Below are 22,292 nucleotides of genomic sequence, written 5' to 3' on the forward strand. Positions count from 1 at the left end.
CCACAAATAACTTAAAATATGTGCATCTGTTATATACTTGCTATTCATCTACTTTTCATACTGCAAAAAAGAGCAATCAGAATAATTCACAATGTAGGTTATTGTGAACACACCAATCCACTATTTTTAAAGTCTAAAATAATAAAATTCAATGATATGGCTGAATTCCAAACAGCACAATTTCTGTACAAAGCCAGAAATAATCTATTACCAAACCATTTATAGAAAGTGTTTCAGGAAAGAGAGGGAAGGTATAAATTAAGGGAAATGACAAATTTTAAGATACAAAGATGTCGAACCACGAAGAAAAGATTCTGTTTATCCAGTAATGGTGTAAGACTATGGAACAGACTGAATGTGGAGCTGCAACAATGTCCAAACATCAAACAGTTTAAAAACAAATACAAACAAATGATTTTTACAAAATACAGAAAGGAAAGGGCCAGTTGTTTTTCATAGTGGGTCTTTGCCACATATGTGCTGAAAAAATGTAGTGTAAATATGGATATATGAATATATTATTACTATATATGACAATATAGAATATTATATTTGTTTATATTATGTATGTATATGTGTTTTTGTTTGGTTTTTTTGTTTGTTTTGTTTTTGTTCTTTTAGTTTTTATTAATATCTGGTAGGAGAAGTTGTAAATGGGTATTATCATGTTAGTGTATATAGGAAAAAGGATGTGTGATATTATTATTATTATTATTATTATTATTATTATTATTATTATTATATTAATAAAAAATAATAATTACTATATAATGATCAGAAGGAATAGAAATTGGGGGTAGGAGTACATAAGTTTTTACTTCTTCCTACTCCCTTTCGAGCATGTAGAATTTAATTTCATTTGTTTTATTCCTCTTCTTCTTCTTCTTCTTCTTCTTCTTCTTCTTATTATTATTATTATTATTATTATTATTATTATTATTATTATTATTATTATTATTATTATTAACTATTATTTATTTATTTATTATTTTTTATTTGTTTATTTATTTATTTATTTATTTATTTAGTTAGTTAGTTAGTTAGTTAGTTAGTTAGTTAGTTAGTTAGTTAGTTAGTTGTTTGCTTATCAATCATTTATGTACCAGCACTTATATTCTGTTGGTTGATTTTTGTTTTGATTTCACTGTCTACATGTTTGAAATAAAGATTTCATTCATTCATTCATTCATCTCACACAATGCAAAGGATGGTGATATGACTTTTATGAAGGATCACAAATAAGGCTTTAAAACTGGAAGAGAATTTGAAACTCAAGCCGTATACTATCACTTTATCCTTCACTTTATCCCAAAAAGTCAAAATCAGCACAAGACCAGAGAGAGGAGAAGAAAATTGCCGTATGAATAGTTATAAAGCTGTCGGGTAAATGTCGTGGAGTCCAAATTTGCCTCTGAGATGTAATTGATTATAAGTACAAAGCAGCAGAAAGTGGAAATATCCAAGGAAACTAGAGCTATTTCTGTGATTAAGAACAGTACTTGAGTTAAAGTACTTATATACTGCGTTAACACACAGTACTCATTACATTCTATCGATGAACAGATCCATTGTCCTCTATATTATACAACACTATATAAGAGGAAAGGGAATGTACAACGTTCTCATGTGTAACATCCATAAATGCAATTTTATGGATAGTATTTATTTCTAGATATTTATTACAATTCACTGTGCTATTGTCTTTTAATTGTTGTTATTCTACTTTTATACTTTTATACTGCTTATATCTTTTGACTCTTATTCTGATTGTGTCTTTAAATATTTTATATTTGCACTCTGAGAAACCTCTGCATAATAATTCCTATGCATCTAAATGTGTACAAATGGCAAATAAAACTATCTCTCTATCACATTGGATTAATAAACCATTTAAAATGTTTTTCCCAGCTGTTATTCATTTGGATGTCTGTTGAAAAAACTGACATCAAATTCAATACTGATAAAATATGTAAAATTCTATTTTCATTGTGCATGATACTGTCTAGATAAATCTGAATTATTCAATAAATCATCAGCTTCTTTAATGAAACCTGTCCCTCTCATTGTCCCTCTGCAGTTCTGCAATGACCTGAGGAGGGCGCCTCCTCACTGGTGTATTTACAACGAACCAGGTGCAGTTTTTAGGGGATAGAAACCTCTTAATCTGTGTTACAGGTTACAAATATGGCAAAGCTAACATGAATGAATTAAATTCAGACGTAACCATCTAAGTCCTCACAATGTAATGTATTTATGTGTCTTACATGTCATACCATCGCAAACCGAGATGTATTTCTCATTCTCCAAAAAGGCCATTCATTCAAAAATAACTATTCTAACGTAACACATTTCATATGGTGATAATTCTTCAGTCAAATGTAAGTGGAACAACCAGGTTATTATGATTAGTTTTAAACAAATCCATATATATAACCAAATGTATATAAAATCTTGGTTTATTTTTGGGTTGTGTTTCTCATTATTCCTTGTTTCATTTATGATTAACTGACAAATCACAAACATTTCATGTTAAAATGTCATTTTATATGTAATTAAATATTTACAAATGGACAAATGTATTTTTGAGTGTAGTCATTCGGTATAGTATACTGTATATTTTTCTTTCTTTCTTTCTTTCTTTCTTTCTTTCTTTCTTTCTTTCTTTCTTTCTTTCTTTCTTTCTTTCTTTCTTCATTTATTTATTTGGGATCCCCATTAGCTGTACCATAGCTACAGCTATTCTTCCTGGGGTCCTTACAATAACCTTTACAACTTGTCAGTGCAAATAACATACAATATAATCATTCAAAACAATTTTCGCATACTACATAACATATAAAAAAATAGACAAAAATACAGACACAACAGCTCCTTTAGGTCAGCAGCGGTATAATATATACAGTACATATATTCAATTAACCCAGGTATCAATCATCTATGGTCAATAGATGTTTCTTAACTGATTTCTTAAATTTCATTTTTACAGTTTTCTTGTGTGATGTGTTCCGGTAGTTTGTTCCATTCTTGCACAGCTCTGTATATTACCATTCTTTTCATTGCACTTGTTCTTGATTTGGGTAGTGTAAAATTACCTCTGGTTGTCTGCTTGGTTGCATAGCTATGTCTATCTGAACTAAAAACTAAAAAAAAAGAAATGATATATGATCTTTATATATTCTATATTTGTTAGTGTTTTAGTCTTGTTGGCTGTTTCTATCAATAAAACAATTTGCACAGATTTTAATAATGCATTCCAGCAGATTCCACCCTAACCCCTGTTGATGTACACAAACACCCGATACACAAAAAACATTGGAACATGGAATCATAGGACATAAATAATGGAAGTGATGCTTTAAAAATGAATGATAGCAGTCTTCGGATTCAGGGGAATATTTCTCTCTCTGTATTTTTCTGATTTGTGTCTTAACGATCGTATTCTGAAATGACTTAAAATAGCTTCTTCTTCCTCTTGTGGCTAATGAGTTATTAACCTAAATATGAATTCATTCTAAAATAGTAGGTCTTCACTGTCAGCTGCTTCATCCTATTAACCATTGCTTCTTTTATTTATGTGGCAGCAGGTCATAGAAAGAGTCTCCTGGACCTGCAGGAATAAACTTGCTTCACTAACAGCCATGTCAAGCTGTTTCCTGCAGAATAAATGGGCTGTATGGGAGATTAAACGTGAGCAGAGCTGAACTTCAAAACACTGAGGTGAGAATGTGCGCAAAGGGATTCCTCCACACTGTTTCCCCGTGGATACTGCAGCCCGGAGACGGAAATAATGACGACAGACAAGCTCACAGACAAACAACTCTCTCCTTTTATTAAGCCGTCAGCTCCAGTTAAAAGTGAAGGAGAAAACTGTGCAGTGAGCCAGGCCTCTCACTCTGAGGAGGATTGTGTTTCTTGGCAGGTGCTGCTGGTGTGAAACCAAAACCTCAGTCATCTATTTCACAGTTGGTTGTAGCTTTCTCAGTGATGCTTTCTCAGTGCAATCTCAAATCCAAGAGAACACTATTTCTCAGGTAAAACAGCCAGGTATTTGGTTTTCGGGATAACATGTGTGGGATGGGATCTTCAATGTGCCAAAGAAAGGTTTAAAGGTACAAATGGTGGCGCTATAGGGCATGTCTAACTCTATATACATGATTAAATATCGCTACATGTTTAACCCATAAAGACCCGGTGCTACTTTTGTGGTGGTTTCTCTATTTTTAACATTTCTTAAGTGATTTGTCACCATTTATTATGAAATAATCTTCTGTATTTTGGATTTTTCCAGTGAAAATCAGGTATTTTCCAATATTTAATGTACTGATCGTAGATGTCCATAAAAGATCAGATTAAACTTGAGGGTTATTATACCAAAAAAAAAGAGAAAACTGAAGAAAAAGTGACTCTTTCAGTTAAATCTATCATTAACTGAACATAAACCAAGTGTCTACAACCACTGTTGTTGATCCAACTCCATGGGTTTTACTGGCGAATCGTTGTTGTTGAAGATGACAGTGTTTCCATGGTAACTACAGAGCCTCTGAACGTCCAAATGGGTAATATCTGATGACCATGAGAAAACAACAAACTGTATTTTACACTAATTATTTATATGTATTGACAGGATTAGTGGATCAACAGGTATTAAACATTTTAGATCAGTAGATGGTTTTAGTCGGTGATGGATGTTTGGGACCTTATGGGTTCAGATTCAAATTTTTAACTTCAGTGTGTTATTGGACTGTGAAATTTTATGTTATGTAGAAAATCAAGGTCAATGAAGTTACCATATTTGGTTCCTTACCAGTAAGTGTCAAAAAATAAATGATTAAATACAAAAAGTAAATATAAGAAAATACAAGAAAAATGCATGTCAGATGAAAGGAACATGTATTTTAAAACTATTCCTGTCACTGTTTTGTAATGTATACAGAATTTTTTTTTTCTTTTTTTTTTCTTTTGGTAATTTACAAAAGGGTACATACAGTGAAAAACAGTAACCTGGTGGTCTCTTATGGCTATTCCATTTCAGTAATATCAACTGAACATATTGGAGATGCATTCAGACAAAAGACAAGAAAGAAAATTCGAAATGAGGTAGATATCAGTAAATGAAAACAATATTGTTGTTCATGTAAAAGTCCTGCAAGGTTTTACCTGTTACATTACACAAGGCATTCAAAACAATAAATAATAAAGAAGACACAAAATGACTTGCATAATAAAGAGAGTGCATCTCAGGATTTCTTGTCTATAAGCCGATAATTGAAGATTTCTCTGGTACCAACGACAGAACTATGTACAATACAGAACTGGGAGGAATAGTACTATTAGAGGAGACACCTCATATAAAGTCTAATCTTCGGGAACCTATGAAAAAAACACCCTGATCATCAGTTGGGAAATTTGTTTTGATGGAGTTAAATGAGATAGCTACTATTTTCATGGTCATTGCTGTTCTTTTTATTATTTTTTTATTCGTTTTTTTTTTCATTAGTTTTATTAGTTTTGCACATCTTTCAGACTTAGACTAGATATTAGAACACATCTTCTAAAGTGGATTGAACTGTGATGAATTAAACAACAAAATGTGAGTTCATAAAATAAAAATGACTTAGGCTTTGAATTAAAGGAGCTAGTTGTAGATTCTGCCTTAAAATAATCAAAAATCTGCTCAAATTTATCATTGGAGGATTTGGAAAAAAGGGTTTTATTTATTGAAGGATTTTATTCTCTTGGTTTGTTTTAGTACTATGTCCTGTTTTAATTGGATTTTAAATAATTTGATATTTTATTGTGCGGTTTGTATGTCCATGTGGTTCTCCAGATACTCCACTGTCCTTTTATAATCCATGGATAAGCACTTTAATAGGTTACCTGGTCTAAATCTCCTGTGGGTGTTTCTGTAAGAGTGAATGGTTTTTTGTCTGTGTGTGTCAGCCCTGTGATGAACTGGTATCACGTCCACAGTGTTCCCTGGTTTCACCTGATGGTAACTGGGATAAGCTCCAACACCCACGCAACCCTCTAGAGCAGGGGTGGCAAACTCACTTTCTTCCAGGGGCAACATTCAGTCCAATTTTATCTGAAGTGGGCCGGACCGGTAAAATAATAGCATAATAGCCAATAAATAATGACAACTCCAAATTGTTTTAGCGCAAAAAATAACATTCAATTATGCCAGTATTTACATTTACAAACTATCCAAACAAAAAGGATGTGAATAACCTGAAAAAAATGAAATTTGTTTAGAAATATAAGTACAGTTATATCAATATTATGCCTCGACTTATAATTTATACATGTGCATTACGTATTAGATCTACAAAGGCACAAAACATTTAGTAACAGCCAGAATATTGTTAAAATTGCACTTAATTTTCTCTAGACATTTCAGGTTGTCCATATTTGTTCAGGTTTTTCACATTTTATTGTTAAAGGATAGTTTCTTAATGCTAATATTTTAATAATTTAATGTGTTTGCACTAAATCAAAGAGAAAAAATTGGCTATTATAAACAAACCATAAACAAACCGCGTGTGTTTACATTGCGAACCGGGAAGTAACTCGGGCATCTTTGGAATTTTTTTGTCGTGACTTGCATTGTGGGAAACGGGGTTTGTTTATGGTGGATAGCACTTCGAAACTGTTCACCGTAATACAAGAGATTCAGGTGAGTAATCACAATTCGTGATACTTTGGCTATGACTGAGGTTTTACAGATTTGATGAAAAATTTATCACAAAAGTCTCCCACACCTTTAACTTTGTGAAGATTTAAAATACTAAATTTAAATTATAATGTTATGTTGTTATATTTGTTAAGCTTGTTGATCCGTGGTTCAGACTAAACTGTAGCAGTTCTTGTTTAATCTTGTTTGGATGATTCCAAACAGATCTTTAGTTCAGCTACTGACAACATAAACTGTACAGAAAATAGAGGTGATTTGTGGTTTTACTGTGTCTGTTTTTCATCTAAAACCATAGCTATAATGTAAACTATCAGCTAACACAGCATCTGAAGATTTTAAGACATCTGTGTTATTTTGACAGAATGTTTTGGTTTTTGTTTGACAGAGAAAATGTGTTGATGTCATAATGCAGATGTGTGTTACAGTCATTAAAGGGTTGACCATTTTTGGGGGGGCCAGTACCAAACCAGTTACTAAATTACCAATAAGACCGATTAGACATATTTGGAACCAACATTTGCAGTAAAAGTTAAAGCATTGATATTCAAATTTAGAATGATACAACACTCTTATAAAACTCAGATGAAATGCCTGCAAGCAAATTGTTAATTAAAAGAGACTTTTTCAACATTATCTTCAAAAAAGTGCTGTGAGCTCCCAGCAGCTTGTCTTGGAAAGTAGTCTGGAGAATAATATGATTCACCTAAACGTGCAAAAAGTAAAATTAAATAAAAGTATTAAAACTGACATAACATTTACACTTATAGTGACATTTGAGTCTCAGCGAAGACACAATTCATAAGCATCAGATTTTCCATTTAAAAACAAATCACAATAACATCAATTCACATGTTAATTTATCAATAATAATCCAGTTGTATAATAAACTAACAATACATACTTTGTCAGTGCTACTCTGCACGTTAAGTATTTTTATTTTATACCACCGCATATTTTGGTCTGCAGGTTTTTTTTGTACTTTTGTTCAACTAAATTAATAATTGATCAACTGGATATTCAAGACAGTTTGTGTATTTAGTATAATCACAGACCCCTCACACCCTGGACACCCCCTCTCCGCCCCCTCCCCTCACACATACACATACACACACACACACACACACACACACACACACACACACACTGAACACTTACCCTACCTCAGTGCGATTCTCACAACACATGCACCTTAATCTTTTAGTCTTACATATCCTATATTGCTTGTATATGTATATATATATATATATATATATATATATATATATATATATATATATGTATCCTTATTTATTGTACATATTTCTCATCTGTAGTATACAGTCAGCTTATTGTATATTTCAGTAGTTTTTGTAGTACTTTGTAGTATATGTATAATTAGAGCCGGATTTACTATGGTCCCAGTTTTTGTGTACTAATTTGTGTGGGCAACCTAGAATGTTACATGTGGGGTGTAACCGCAGTTTGCAGGTGATTTACTAAGATTGCTTGTGTAAATGTCAACAGGTGCAAAGTCTTGGAGACCACTCTATTTAAATGAGGGTTTTGTGTGCACTACTGGAGACAATACACTGTAAAAACTGCTCTGGGATACACCAGCATTAATGGTAACAGTGTGCTGAATGATCCAGACACATGGAAATGAGGCATACGTCTCAATTATTTTTTCTTCCGTCACTCCAAAAATGTTCACGTGAGGATGAAAAATACGTTCCCTGCATCTCATTTCACCGTTTCAACCACTTCCATGTGTGCACAATTATGCATACAAACCGTTTTCACCTCCCTTTGAGACAAAGACACAGTTTCTATGAGAAAAATTGCTTTTGGGTTTGATAAATCACATTGCATGTACTAAATTAATATATTTACATTTTCTCCTCCCAGCACACACACAATTGTATGTAAACACCCCATATTGCATATTCATTGTGGCAAATGTACTAACTGGATGCAGACGCTATATTTTGCACGTTTAAAAGACGCAACCCTCAATGCGCACTGTTATTAAATCAGTTTGTACATTTTTTGCGTGTGCAATGAGTTTACACACGTTTTTACACACAGACCTTTAGTAGATCCGGCCCTTAATATTGTATCTTGTAGCTTTCGTATGTTGCTTACACGTTTCAGTATTTATGTAATATACTGTGTGATTTTTTTTTTACATTGCTTTTTTTGCACTAATTGTTTTTGCGGCTAAACAGAACAGAGCTGCTAAACTGATTTTCATCGTTCCTATGGCAGTGACAAGTGACTAAGGTTTGTGCATTAACAGTTAAAATATTATAGTATATAGTAATTATAATTATATAGTTGAATTATTAAACATATTTGTAACATCTGCTCTTGAAAATGTATCCTTCTTCTGAGCTGTACAGATGCAAAATTTGTAGAACTATTCCAACACATTTTGTAGCTGAACAGATTTCTGGTGATAGAGGTGAAACAGACCCCTGATAATAACACACTGAGTACACTTCATCCATTTAATCTTTCCCATCATGCTGAAGTGTTCATTTCAGTCCCTGTTGGATCTCAGTATGTCACGAAGGAAAACACAACAAACTTGGATTCTGTTTATAGAGACTACACGTTTTTTTTTTTTTCCTGTTTTTGCTGCAGCCTGTTGTTGCCTGCAGAAGATTTAATCAAGGTATCACAGTGGATCATTGTAATGACTCTACCATTTGGCTCGGCAGGTTTTGCTTTAGAGGCTGCAAATGAAGTATTTCTATCCACTGAATTCGGGTGGATGTTAAAGTGTAGGAGCAGACTGGGTAAACAGCCACCAGCAACCAAAAACATCTAAAATGGTAATAACTTTTGAACCACCGATCGATGAAGTTTTCTCTGTTAACCTTTCTTAAGTGATTTATCACCATTTATTATAATATTATCCTCTGTATTTTGTATTTTTCACTGTAAATCATGTATTTTCCTATTCTTAATTTACTATTTTATTTAGATGTTCATGAAATCTCAGAGTAAATTCAAAGGTTATTATATCAAAACAGAGAAAACCGAAGAAAAAAATGACTTTTTCAGCAAACATATCAATAATTGAATATAAAAACAAGCATTTCCACCCACTGTCATTGATCCAACTCCATGGAATCAATGTCATAGAAGATGACAGTGTTTCCACATTCACTACAGAGCCTCTGAACATCCAAATGGGTCATGTGATTCTGATTCTAATATATTAAACCCAGCGAAAGGCACCAATGTAATGAAATAATCAATATTATTACCACTTCTATGTCAGAATATTATGGCTGGTCAGTGTGTGTCACTGTACTTTTTCTGAGATGTAAGCAAAATAAATATTTGTATTGTGATTAGACTGGTAAATATGACATGTACTACCTTTTTAAATCTTTTTGACTAAGTACTAACTAAGGATTTTTCCACATATTTGTGACCACCGTAAAGGAGGGTGAGATGAGGGTCAGGTATTTTTGTAATTATTAAGTTTTATTTAATATTAGAATATATGGAGGTGACAGAATCGTTTGTAATATAGCTGAGAAAAGACAATAATTGGTGATGATAATAAAAAAAAAAACGCAATTCTTTTTGGAAACAATAAAAACCTAAGTAGAGAATTAAAAAAGAGTTACAGAGAACACAGGTAATCAGTGGTGATAAAAGTAAAAACAACAAAATCCAATTAAGTAAACAATAAAACCAATTAAAATATAAATCATATAAATGGCCTAGAACAAGAACCATTATTAGTAAAACATGGTGAAATGAAAAACTCAAATTGCCCTTGAGATACACATGATGCAATCATTTTGCAATCTTTTGCTGGTGCAATGAAAGAAAATTAAGCCTTGAAGGTTGATGAAAACAGTCCTGACTTATGCTGAGCTCTTGAAACCTAGTCTGTATCTGGGTGTTATTAACAATTTTACACGGCAAATTGTATCACTTACTGTCATGTGTTAACTTTATTCCTGCAGAGGGTTATCACAGAGGTGTTCTAAAAGGTTAAACGTGTAACACATACAGTATAATAACGTTTTGACTCATCCAAGAGCTAAAACTGCCATCATTATTATTGGTCGCTGCACAGTTTGAGACTCCGTTAGAGAGGATTCATATCTTGCTCCAGGTTTTTTCCCCATTGTCCTCAGTTTGCATATCAAATATTTCTCAAAGGGCTGTACATAAAATAAAGTAATAATAAATAATTAGCAATATAACACTGAGATAAATTAGCAAACAGATTATTAAAATGTTGTAAAGTGAGGTAAGATACAACAAAAATACAACACACACATGAAAACCCAGTGCATCTGTGCATGAACAAGCACATATAGAATACATGTAGATAGAAGGCGATAAAAGGCAGAGGTGAATAGATGGGTTTTATGGGTTTTAAGACTGAACTGACCTCTCAGATGAGAATGCCAGGATGATTCTGTAGAAGATGGGCTTTCTCCTTTAACCCATAAAGACCCAGTGCTGCTTCTGTGGTAGTTCCCAAATTAATTTTTCCCTGTATTTAACCTTTCTTAAGTGATTTATCAACATTTATTAAAACATTATCCTCTTTACTTTGTATTTTTTCACTGTGAATCATGTAATTTCTTATATTTAATTCACAGACCATGTAGATGTTCATTAAAGCTGAGAGTAAATTTCAAGGTTATTATATCAAAAAAGAGAAAACTAAAGAAAAAGGACTGTTTTAGTAAATAATATCAATAACTGAACATAAAAACATGCGTCTCCATCCTTTGTCATTCATCAAACTCCATGGGTTTTACTGGTGAATCAATGTTGTAGAAGATGACGGCGTTTCCATGGTAACTACAGAGCCTCTGAACGTCCAAATGGGTCACATCTGATGACTGTGAAAAGATGACAAACTGAATATTACACCAATTATTGACATGGATTGATAGAATTAGTAGATTGACAGGTATTAAACATTTTAGGTCAGTAGATGGATTTGGTCCACAGTGGCTGTTTGGGTTTTTATGGGTTAATCTGATGGTTTGACTGTTTAAGGATGGTGAGGTGGTGATGAACTTAAAGGGGTCATATTTTGTTAATCCCACTTTTCTTAGTCTTTGGTATATTTATTTGTGTACAGGGTGGGGAAGCAAAATTTACAATGAACATTTAGTTGTTTTTTCTCAGCAGGCACTACGTCAATTGTTTTGAAACCAAACATATATTGATGTCATAATCATACCTAACACTATTATCCATACCTTTTCAGAAACTTTTGCCCATATGAGTAATCAGGAAAGCAAACGTCAAAGAGTGTGTGATTTGCTGAATGCACTCGTCACACCAAAGGAGATTTCAAAAATAGTTGGAGTGTTCATAAAGACTGTTTATAATGGAAAGAAGAGAATGACTATGAGCAAAACTATTACGAGAACGTCTGGAAGATACTATTAAAGAAGAATGGGAGAAGTTGTCACCTGAATATTTGAGGAACAGTTGCGTGAGTTTCAGGAAGCGTGTGAAGGCAGTTATTGAGAAAGAAGGAGGACACATAGAATAAAAACATTTTCTATTATGTAAATTTTCTTGTGGCAAATAAATTCTCATGACTTTCAATAAACTAATTGGTCATACACTGTCTTTCAATCCCTGCCTCAAAATATTGTAAATTTTGCTTCCCCACCCTGTATTTGGGAAGTTTGAATTTGAACCTTCCAGGTGCTGCAAAGCTGTCTTTATATTCATTCAGGCAAAAATCGAGTGCATTTCTACAACCCATTTCAATTCCTGCTTAATTTGTTGTGTCTTTAACTAGTTACGTCACGACATTTGCACATATATATGACTTCCAAGGAACATTTCTCCGAGTACGCCATAATTGTTTGTCAGCAGCAGCGGTTGTAGTAAAAACTGAAAATATGTCCAAATTTCGAGCTGATTGCCTAAAATGTTCAGTTGTTGGCTAAACGGGACAGAGCAGCACAGCCAACAATCTGGAGGAGGTGGGGCGTGAAGTGGCTCATTTGCATTTAAAGGCCCCAGCACTCAAAAACGACCTTTCTGGTGTCACTACTCAGAAATAGGGTTGAAGACGGACCTGTGGAGTTGAATAAATGAAGAATTTAGACCCAAGCATAGCATTTACAGTTTATGTGGACCACAGGGAAATGTTTGAAAATGTATAATTCCATTTAAAAAAGCAAAATATCACTCCTTTAACAGGTGTGTATGCAGAATGAAGAGTGACTTGAGGTATTTTATAGTGGAGTGCCTTAGTGAAATCAGATCGTGCAGGAACAGGTCACCTTTGTAATCATCGTCGAACAAGAGTGATATGAGAGAATCAGGTGGTACTGCTTTAAATCCTGGCAGCAGAAAAGGTTTGTTTTATATTTGTCACACATAATGTGATGTTCACTGCACATGAAATGTTCAGACTGAACACAACTCTAACTGCTGTGACCTTTAATTTCTGTTCAGTTTGTTTAAAGATAACAAAGGTGAATAAACTATTTTGTTATCCTGATCTTAACAGTGTCCTCTGTCGAGCAGGTTGGAGATGCCTGGAATATAAAATCCACTAATTTTTATTCTCCGGCTTCCCTTCTGAATACAGATGAAACTGGACGCCAGGGGCAGATTTCAAAGAATTGTTCAATATGCTGTTCAACACTGCATTCAGGACACCATGTCCTTTGATTTCGGCTCTGTGTGTGTGTCTGTGTGTGTGCGTGTGTGTGTGTGTGTGTGTGTGTGTGTAGGATTAATTGAGCATGTTTTGCTGCTGAGTGGGTGCGTGTTCTCTCCTCTTGCTGTGATGAAACGCCGTGGGGAATCCATTTATTTTGAAGTCTGCTTATTATGCTCTACAGAGAGAGACAGGAGGGTTGAGAGACAGTCTAAGAAAGAGAGAGAGAGAGGGGGAAGAGAAAGATCTGTGCTGTCGAAATGACTAGAATGTGAAATGAAGACAGTTTATTTTTTTATTTTCTGAGTCTGACATCTCTTTAGTGTTCGGGTTTCAACTTTTTAACTGAAGAGTTCCTGGTTGCAGAGCAATCCTGTGTGTCTTTGTGTCTCCATACTTGGAAAGCTCTACGATTTGTTGTGATCACATCCAATCAGTGTGCACTCAGCTCCTCTAGCAGAACTGTCTGTTTTCATCTACTGTCTAAGTCCATTTCTGATTCACCGTGCTGACAGGCTGCCATTCTAAATTATCATGTAAACATAATCCTGATTGATTCACACAGTAATTTCAGGTGGCAAGTGATTAACTTGTCAATCACCTCTACCCACACACATTACACACATTTCATATAACACCTCTTCAGGGAAATGAAAAGTTTGGAAGAAACTGTTTGCTTTCGTTGTGCCTTCTTTGGAGCAAGTGTATGACCATGAACACTTAAAGGGGTCATATTTTGCTAAACTCACTTTTCTTAGTCTTTGGTTCATTTATTTGTGTATTTGGACCCTAATCAGGGCTGGACTGAGACTCATTTTCAGCCCTGGAGTTTCATACCTCAGACCGGCCCACTTTAGATCACGACCAATTATTATTAAAATCATGTAATTATAACCTTACATGTTGGGTCTACACACTGTTCTGCAAAGCCTGAGACAAATAGAGCAGTAGAGAGATTGATTTTTTCACAGTAAGTCAGCCACTTGCGGTTTGTTTCATCGTTGCTATTGAAAACTTTTGGTACAGTGATATTAGGGGTTTGACGAGGATGATAAGAAAAAAATGTCTGTATATCCTGTGACTGAGGGTGAGCAAAGCAATCAAAGCTAACAACAGACTCCTCTTCATCTGTGTCATTTGTGCCTAGTGGTTCAGGGTTGTGCTGCTGAGCTGCTCCTCTGTCATCAGTAGACTCTGCTCTCCCTTTCACACTTCCTCCAGTTTCCCTAGACTCTCCTGCACCTGTATCACAGTAAAAAATAATATCTACAGACATTTTGACTTACTTAACCAATTAAGATATTTACATTGGCAAAATATGCAGGCTTATTTAATATTACTTTATGCTATTGCCTTTCAGTTGTGGGCTTTGTGTATTTACTGTCTCACTTTTAGTAATAAAAAATAAAATGGGTCAGGACTATGGTTTGGGTCTAGAAAGTGGTTTTAGTGGAACTAATGCTTGTTCACACAGTCTGTTCCAACAGCTCACCTTTTCCTTCCACCCTGACAGGAACAATCCCCTCATCACTACTGGCTCCTGGCTCTGCTTCTGACACTAAAGCACATTTTAAAAATGGTCCTAATTCTCAGCACAAATCTTCTATTTTGCAAAGCCTTGGTGTCAGTTTCATTCATGTAGTGCTGAATCATCTAGTATCTCAGAGCACCTTTCATACTGAACAGGCCTACACCATACTCTTCATTGGAGCCAATTTATTCTAATAATCTTCCCTCTATGAGCAGTCCTACCTGCCCACTCTGGACTTGTGGGCTCATGGCTGGTGTCTGCTGCTGGATCTGCTTTCTGACTCTGAGGAGCTACAAGACAAAGTTTCCCAGTTATGTGGCATCGCATCATGCTATTATCAAAATGCATAACGTTATGTTACATGCCACAATGCCACACAATTCACTGACTCGATAATTAACTAACTTGAAAGGTGGTTTACCCGTTTCATCGTCCTTATTAGTTGTTTCCAACCAGAGGTCATTTTTGTGAAAAAGTTACTGATTTTGGCACATTTGGCTGAGTTTGCTTCAAGAGCTTTCCTCTTTTTAATTCTTGCCTTACATAATGCGGCTCAACATTCTATTATCCATGTTTCAAACAGCAAACACAGCTGACCATCCACAGCCTACAGAGCACAGATCGTATATGCTCCACAGCTACAGTGCAGAGCTACTAACCGTATGCAAGGACAGATTACGCCAAGGTGCATCTGCAAAAAAAAGGAAGAAAAAAAACAGCTTGCTAGTAGAGGGGGTGGCGGCCCAGGAACAGGGGTTGCAGCTTACGTGATCAACTCAGTGCTATGACTGAATACCCCCCCAAAAACAAAAAAAAAAAAAAAAAAATTAAATATATGTTTAAAGTGAACTCCGGCCCTTGCGGCCTAAATATTACACCGGCCCACCGGGAATTGTCCCGGTCCTCCTGATTAGCCAGTCCGGGCCTGACCCTAATTGTTCAAAAAGTTTGAATTTGAACCCTCCAGGTGCTGTAAAGCTATCTTTATATTCATTTTGGCAAAAATCAAGTGGATTTCTACAGCCTGTTTTAATTCAAGTCAAGACTTCCAATGAACATTTCTCAGAGTACGCCACAATTGTTTGTAAGCAGCACGGTTGTAGTCCATACTGAAAATAAAGGCGCGGAAAAAATTATTAAACCATCAAAAGTCATCAGAAACAATGGTTATGCAATCAAGTACTTACTCCTGTGTGTATCATGTGACTAAAACAGACAGAAAAGAAAACATGGAATGCCTAAAAGTATTGTTTTTGTCAGTAATGCCATAGCTATTGAGGTAAGAACTGAAGTGATTTTGGTTATTGTCAAGAAAACATGGAAAATGGCTAGATATCAGCTCTGAAATTAAACTCTTATGAGCTATTTTTGTTGTTATCATTATATTTTTCCAAACAAATGTACCTTTAGTTGTACCAGGCATTAAAATGAACAAGAAACTGAAGAAAACAAGGGTGGTCTAATATTTTTTTTCCTCTGCTGTATATTCAAACTTTGACCCAGTTACCTAAAATGTTCAGTTGCTGGTTGAATGGGACAGAGCAGCACGGCCAACAACCTGGAGGGGGTGGGGCATGAAGTGGCTCATTTGCATTTAAAGGGCCTGCGCTCAAAATGACCTTTCTGGTGTCACTACTCAGAAATGGGGTTGAAGATGAACCTGTGGAGTTGAATTAATGAAGAATTCAGACCCAAGCAGAGCATGTACAGTTTATGTAGACCACAGGGAAATGTTTTAAAAAGCATAATTCCATTTAAAAAAGCAAAATATCACTCCTTCAAGTACAGTGAAGTATTAATGATGCCTGTTATGAAGGTCAACTGTAGGAAAATTACCTTGGAACCTGAAAAGACCACCTTTAAATATCTAGTTTGATAGTCCACCAGCATGCACACAGAATCCTGATACGCATCAAACATTAACAGCAAATTACACGACAAAAAGCAAATAAAAAGTATCATCATTAAATAAATAGGTGATTTATAATAGAGGACAGGTCATGCCAGCAACACATAAAATAACATACATAAAACAGATATTAGGAATAAGGTTAATTTAAATCTATTTATTGTGCAAATCAAACCAGAAAATGTGCTTCTATTCATAAAACCTAAATAGAATATGGCGCATAGCATACAACAGATGGTTGTCTGCAGATTTAGAGACAGACCAACACCTTAAAGCTATCACATGTTACATTTCTGCATTAACATATTGACAAACAAGTCTTTATTAAATGATGTGTTAACTTGTTTACTTGCGTGATCATATGTTGCCCACAATGTTCACAGCACCATTCTTAGAAACATAGAATCTAATTACAGAAGTCATGAGAATATATGATGAACATAGTTGTTTTTAGATATTTTTAAAGTGACACTGTAGCATTTTACAGCTTTAATAACACTAGTCTACAATTTTTTTCTGTAAATTATCCGTTCCAGAGATAAAATGTCCTGAATCTTACATACTAAATAGATGAGTTGTAAAATAAATGACTAAAGTACCAGCATTTTCATGTTCTCAATATCCATGATAAAGTGTTAATATAATTTAACATATCTCTATGTGACGGTTTTCTAAATCTTACACCAGAAGGACTGTGAAATGTGAATGTATTCTAATGTACAAACAGTGTTTTGAAGTGGAACTGGTAGCTCAAAGACAAACATCTCTTTTGAGTAGTACCATTCTCTTAATAATTCATAGAAATTCACATTTTGACCCAATACTGTATCTTGCAAAATACAGCCCACTAGCAAGTATTGAAGTATTATTTATTTTCTGCTACTTCTATTCTAAAGCCTTTTTCTTTTAAACTAGTGCAATGCATTTGAATATTGGGCATAAAAACATTGGACTCACATCAAACATCCAACACATTGATTCTCCAGTGTCAGAAAAAAAGCACACCGGCAGTGCAAACTAGGCATTAAACCATAAAATTCATATAACATGAATGCGTATTACTGTCGTATTTTACTGCTCTATTAACACCTCATTACACTGTGATTATTCCTTCTCTTCTGTGCCGTTACTCCTCTGTTCCCAGCACGCTGTGTCCTGAACAGAGAGTCACCCACATGAACAAAAGAAGAGAGGAATCAAATAAAAATGTAAATGCTCTCTCCCTCCGCAGAGACCACTGATTAAAAATGTAATCAGATGGAAAGAAGCCCCCTCCTCCTCTGCACACACACACAAAGATCACCTGTAACAGGTAATAGTATGCTCATACATGTGTGTTAAAGGAGCTATGAAGGACAGAGATAGTGATGTCATGTCAAAAGCAACATTATCATATCCTTGTTGCCAGGGTAACCAGCCTGGAATTCTACATTAAACACAAGACAGGGAGCAGAGCCATGTTTTAGTGGGAAAGACAAATGGAAGCCGGACATGATGTTCCTACAATCTCCACCTGAACTGATCTGGAAACTGTTTAACCCTTTCATGCATGAATTATGACAACCTTAATCAAGATTTTTTTCCTGAGTGTTTTTATACCTCTTTAGGCATGAAAAAAAACAATGTAATTGATTTTTTTTTTTTATGAACCTATTTTTCATGGAGTTACAAAAATGTCCACTCAGCCGGACACCGTTTGTTTAATTTTTGAAGCTCAGAAACATGCACTTACTGACATACTGTGTGAAAACTATTAAATAAAAGCATTTTTAACCTCCTGAGACCTGCAATACATTTTTGTCCTCTGTAGGGGACAAAAGTTTGACAGCTTTACTTAAAAAATGTTGTCCATTGTAAAGGACATGCCATTAAAAAAAAAATACATGAAAATAATTTTTAAAAATGTCTCGGAAAAAAAAAACAAAAAAAAAAACTGTTGTATTATGTAGTTTCCAATCAAGACAATTGTTTAATGGAAAAAAGCGAAAGATTTCACTTTCCTGGGTCTCAGGAGGTTAATGCTGCTAATCTGATGTTTTCTTACATTTTAACATACTATAATACTAGTTATTACTCACTCAGATAATATGCAAAAAAAGAAAAAAAAACATTTTTGTTTAAAAAAAAAACAAAACTGTTAATTACAGTCTAATAACAATTAACAATTGATTTAGATAAAATAACAGGAAAGTTACAGTAATGGTATGAATGTCAGTGTATGGGATGATGCATAAGTGTCCACTGTGTTGGCTGATATGGAACTAAAACAACAAAACACATGAATATACAAGAGAACAGCTGTAGAATAACTGTCCACTGGAGCGACCACTATGCATGAAAGGGTTAAAATCGAAGCTTTTCCAGACTAGACTCAGCACTCTGGTACAAACCTAGGGACACCAGACAAGACAGGACACCGACTTAAAACTGACCACAGTGGAAGCATACAGACAGGAGACAAATTAAAGGAAAAACCAACATAAGCCTCTCAGAAAGCTGTTGTTCCAGTGCCTGTGCTTCCAGAATACAGTTCCTCCTAAAGATAGCGTTATGATGACCATTTTCCCCCAATAATTCTGAACAATAAACGAAGATCCTCTATACCAGTGATATCCAAGCTTTTTCAGCCCGAGACCAAAGAAAAAACGATGTGATGAGTTGCCATGTCTGTCTTTTTACTGTCTCTTCCTTCATTAACCCATAAAAACCCAAACAACCATCAGTTACCAAAACCATCTACTGATCTAAAATGTTAAATACCTCCAATGTGCTGTGATGTACTGTATTTGTGTAACTTGTCTGATGGAAATGCAGCGGGAAACGACATACACTTGGTTAAGGTACTTTTAGTGGCTTGCAAAAAACTTATTACAAGGAACTGGGGAAAGACAGAACTACCAACAAAGGACCAATGATCACAATTTTTGAAGGAATATATAGAATGGAAAAAGTAAGTCACAAACTGCGACTACAAGAAGCACAAATGGACAAAAAAATGAAATAAATGGATTGATTACAGAACTCAGAATGGTGGAAGGACTGAATAAATCTAAATGTAATGTCATGTACTGTACCCAAGCAAGGTTTGTTGGTTCATTTTTTTTGTTTGTTTGTTGTTGCTGATTATGTGTTTGTAAAATTTCAATAAAACTTAATTGAAAAAAAAAAAGTTAAATACCTGTTAATCCACCAATCCTATCAATCCATGTAAATATTTGGTATAAAATACAGTTTGTCATCTTTTCATGGTTATCAGATATAACCCATTTGGACGTTCAGAGGCTCTGTAGTGAACGTGGAAACACCGTCATCTTCTACAGCATTGATTCACCAGTAAAATCCTTGGAGTTGGATCAATGACAGAGTATAGAGACACTGGGTTTATGTTCAGTTAATGGTATCTTTGCTGAAGAATTCACTTTTTCTTCAGTTTTCTCTGTTTCTAATCTAATAACCTTCACCTTTAATCTGAGTATTTATGAACATCTACATGATCAGTAAATTAAATGTAGGAAAATACCAGATTTTCACTGAAAAACCACAAAATGCAGAGGATAATATTATGATCAATGGTGATAAATCACTTAAGTGTGTTGTGATTTTGCATCCTAAACCTTTTTTTTTTTTAGAGGACCCTAGGAAGACTAGCCTGGCATTTGTGCGTTGGCTAATGGGGATCCTCAATAAAGAATAAATGAATAAACAAAGAAAAGCAAATATACAGAAAAAAAAAAATATTTTGGAACTGCCACATAAGTAGCACCGGGTCTTTATGGGTTAAAACAACATTCAGTTAGATTTACGTTTCATTTTGTTACGTCTTCTCTACATTTTTGTTCTCTTCAAGTGATTCTTAATCAATTTTTATGTTGCTATATCCTTTAGGTTATTTCATCATGATATCTCTTTAAGTGGTTTACACCTTGTCGCATCTTTTATATTTACATTTTGTTTTTCCGCTGCTTGTCAGTCTCTTCCAAAGAACTCTCTCCTGCTATTTTAATTATGAAAATGAATTAACTTCCCATATTTTTGTTAAGTATTTTCCCTGATAAGTGTGGACCCAGTAGAAACAGCTACATGATGCATTTGGAGATAACAGCTCTACACAAAGATAGTATGAAAGAGTGCTCTTCCTGTTTTCTAATTGGGCATGGCCGGAAGGGTTGAGAATGTCACGCACTAATATCATGGTTTTTTTCTGGTAGTTAATATGATGTTATAATAATTCTGCTTCACTTTATTTTCTTGCACATTTTTACCTCAAGACAAGATTTGCATTGCTACGTTTTGCATTTGTGTGTTGCTGAGACAGACACAGGCGTCAAAGTCAATTTTGTCCTGATCTGTGTGTCTGAAAAATACATTTTCAAGTGTTTTACAATGGACTTTCTTTGGTCCCGACAGTTGGACTTTCCAGTTTGTTTTGGACAAATTTGCAACTGTGAAATCTCCATTGGACGACAGCGCAGATCAAACAGCCAGGCTTCTGACGCACTAAAGAGATAGTCTCAGTCCAGATCAAACTCAGCCATAGTTCAGGTCAAGGACAATGTGAAAACACTTATTTCAGACCAATCACAGGAAGTTATGTCAGGCTATTATCATAACACAAAACAAAAAAAAACAAATGGTGCCACACTGTAAAAAAAAAAAAAAAAAAAAAAAAAAAAACAGTAAAAAATCGATAATATTCCGGCAGCAGGAGTTCCAAAAAATACTGTAAAATAATGGAAAATAACCATCTCAAAAAAATACGGTAATTTACTTTAACTGTTAATTGTCAGTAATTTTATCTCGTGTTATTATTTTTTTTTAACAGTATTAAACTTTAACTAAACAGTCTAATCTCATAAATAGAAAAGAAATATTTGTGAAATTACGATACATTTGCAAATGTATTTTAACTGTATTTTTCTGCGAAAAAGAAAATTTTCTTTTAAAAAATGGAAATTTTATGGTTACAGTTACAGTTTTTTTTTCATGTTATTTTACATTTGACATGTAAAATCACAGTCTATTTTTGTCCTTTCATTGATATTTTCCTGTATCTTGAAAATACAGGAAAATCTGTAAAATAAACAGTGAAAATTCTGTTAAATTACAGATTTTTTTTTACAGTGCAGGCACAACAAACCCCGCCCCTTGCACGTATTGTAGCTTATTTTGGCATCAATCCAGCTGATGTCATCAAGTGTATGTGTGTGCTGATGTCAGCATATTAATTGCCTCCACATATGTGCCAAGTTTGAAGTAAATTGAAACAAAATTGATGTTTCTATAGACATTTGAAATTTCACCCATTATAAATAAATGGCAGAAATAAAAGAGTTTTAAAAATTCATAAAAAATTGGAACTTTGACCTACTTTTCCCAAAATATAACCATATCTATTCTGGGTTACTAGCAATCTATGAACCCAACTTGATATGAATTCAACCAATAGTTTTGCTGCTACAGACATGTGAAATTTTGCCCATTATAAGTAAATGGGGAAAAAAAAAAAAAA

The sequence above is a fragment of the Sphaeramia orbicularis genome, chromosome 6 (assembly GCF_902148855.1).
Source record: "Sphaeramia orbicularis chromosome 6, fSphaOr1.1, whole genome shotgun sequence".
In the NCBI taxonomy this organism is placed as follows: domain Eukaryota; kingdom Metazoa; phylum Chordata; class Actinopteri; order Kurtiformes; family Apogonidae; genus Sphaeramia; species Sphaeramia orbicularis.